This window comes from Melospiza melodia, chromosome 2, assembly GCF_035770615.1.
Source record: "Melospiza melodia melodia isolate bMelMel2 chromosome 2, bMelMel2.pri, whole genome shotgun sequence".
Lineage (NCBI taxonomy): Eukaryota > Metazoa > Chordata > Aves > Passeriformes > Passerellidae > Melospiza > Melospiza melodia.
This window is the reverse complement of record NC_086195.1, coordinates 127396266-127399226: the sequence shown is the minus strand read 5'-3', so window position 1 is coordinate 127399226 and position 2961 is coordinate 127396266.

The following is a 2961-nucleotide window of genomic DNA, read 5'->3' as shown; positions in this document are numbered from 1 at the left end:
CCGGCCCGGCCCGGCCCGCTCCGCCCGGCGGGGCCCCGGAAGCGGCGGGACGAGGGCCCGGAGCCGCCTCCGCCGGCAGCGAAAACTTCGGGGGCTCCGCGGGAGCCGCCGTGATCCGGCCCCGGCTCCGGCTGCTGCTCCTCCCCCGGCCCGGCCCGGCCCCGCTCCCGCCCCGCCAGGGGGAGGGGACGCGGGCGGGGAAGCGGCCGGAGCTCCGCGGCCCCTCCGGCCCTGCCCTGCCCTGCCCTGCCCGGAGCGGCCGGTGCGCTGTCCCTGGCCCGGGGCAGGCTGCCCGCTGCCCGGTTCTGTCGGGGGTGTCGGGGCCGAGTCGGCCTCGCTGAGCCTTCGGAGGATGCCGCTGCGTCCCGGGATGCTCGCGTCCTTCCAGCTGGGGATGGCACAGACACCACCTCCGCAGCCCTCCCGGAGCACAAGGCAAAGCCCGCTCATCCCGACCCCCTTCTGGGATGTACGTGGAGGGTCAGAAAGTTGCTCCGAAATTAAGATCTCTCACAGAGCTGTGACAGCTGCCAGGCAAACACCTTTGCCCTGGTGAGAGGGAGGTGTCAGCGATTATTTTCCGAGGGCAGGTCTACCCAATTTCACAGTCCGTTGCCCAGCTGCTGTAATTCAGATTAATTCCATTACAGAGATCTAGCCTATCCTTTTTGCATCAGTCCTCTTTATGCCAAACAAATCTGGGAAAAAATATTAATAAAATATAAACTTGCTACAAATTTTGGGTCCAATAAAGGGACAATTTGTAGACCAACTGGGGGGAGGAAGCAACTGTTATAGTATTCTTAAGAGAACCTACCATTTACTAGTTGTCTTTCCCTCCCCACAGAAAAGTCTTCAAATAGAAGCACTTTTCTTAATAAGTGAACGTGCGTCCTCATTCTTGCATGTCTCATGTTGAAAGTGCTAGAATTTCTTTAGCCAGTCTAGGCTTCATATTTATGAGATGCTTTGATTTTCGCCTACCTGCTAAAAAGGATTAGCTGTGTGACAGTCTGGGTTTTTTAAGCCTTGCCTACTTACTTTTGCTTATTCTGCTTTTACTGACCAGATTTGTAATCTTGCAGCTGTAGCCAGTGATATGTAATTTCAGTTCAGAATAAGATATGCTCCAGATATTAAAGTACTGGAGATACCCAAAGAGAGGGGCTGTTAAATGGTTAGGTAAAAAAAGTCTTACAAGTGACTTCAAGATATTAACGTGGTATGTGATTCAGAGCTGTGTGCAATACTAATTAAGGGGGGGGGGGGGAATTGTTGCCCTTGGGTAATTGTGTGGCACTATTTTTATGTGGCATATGCAGCCTTTGCCTCAGATTCCCATTTTCTGCCTGGATTCCTATCTCACTCCCAGAGATACACTCATTGGATCAAAGTGCTTCTCTGACATACCTCTAAGCAAGTAGGTTTCTTCTGGGTGCTTGGCATGAAAGTGTAAAAATAACAAAATTCTCTTTGTATGGATACTGCTTGCAAATTCCCATGTGCAATATGTTTCACCCTTTTGAAGTGGCAGATGCCATTTCAGAAAGAGAAAAGAAGAATCTTGTATCAAAGAGTTTAGACCATAAGGATCTGCACCTGTAAAAGATTCCTGGGTTTATGTACTCTTGCCATATGAACTGTCCACAGAATAACAAAATACCTAAAAGCTTAAACACAGTTATTGATTTACAACAGTGCCTCTACTACCAAATCCTAGCAGTTAAAACAATTATTTCTGAATTTTACCAAAATTCTGCTGTATTTGAATTGTTTTCAAGTACTAATGAAATGTAGGTCTTTCTGGTATTCAAAACAAGTATCAATAGTTTCTAACGGTGAGCAGAGAACTTAGGACAGAAAACAGTCTGAATAATAGGGACAGAAAACAGTCTGAATAATAGGGTGAAAATGCAACTGGGATTTTAGGCTCTGTTAATAACATGCTATATAAAAAGAGAAATTCATTCCCTTCACAGATGTTTTCCACAGTTTCTGGAAACACATACCTACATGCCCACATATTTGAGTGGGTGTATTTCCAGCGAGCAGCAGTCAGACAGTCAGGGGACTCTCCTGAAAGTGTCACCAGCCAAATGTCACTGATAGCAATGTATCGCTTTTGTATGTTAAACGTAGCCTAGCTCAACGAGGCACCAAATTCATCTAATGCAGTACTGGTTTGGACCTGGTGCCACAAGTAGCAACTCTCTAATGCACAAGGGATGTGCATTATCCCACCAGTATTCACCTCCCATTCACTGCTTACTTAAAGGGCCATCTCTGTTTCACAGCTATCTGTCCCTGATAATCATGTGCAACAGGATTGGAGGGTGCTGTGTTTTGTTTCAGATCCTTGGGAGAATTTAGGACAGTGGTGCTCTGAACAGGGTCAAGGTTTGTCAAAGGGCCCCTGAGGTGAGCCCTTAAAGAGTCAAGTTTGTGAATCCTGAGCAGCCTGAGCTCCCACTGACCTCAGGAAAGCACGCTCACTGGGCAGAGCACAGCGTGTTGTGTTATTACTGCCGACACCGCCTTGGATGAACGCACTCCGAACCTCAGCATGCAATTTAAGTCACCCCTGGTTAAAGTCAAATGGCTCACGATAGTCTGTAATGCAATATAAATAATAACAGAGCATATGTGAAAATATTTGGGAAAACATTAAGAGCCTGTAATTTGCTCTCTAGCACTCAGATGTATTGGCCTGTTGCAAGATAATTTCCCCAAATCACTGAGTCGTCTGTAGTAAGACGTCTCCACAGTAGTCAGTATGGGCATGAAGAATGTCAAATTGCTTGATAGGAAGGAATATGGAATACTTTACTCTCTAGGTAGTGCAAGTATGTGGACTACATACATTGTCTGGTGTTTTTCATTTTAGAGCATCTGAGGACACCTTTAATTACAAGGAGGTTGTTCATTAGCCTTCCTGACAGTGTGACAATGTGCTCACCATGG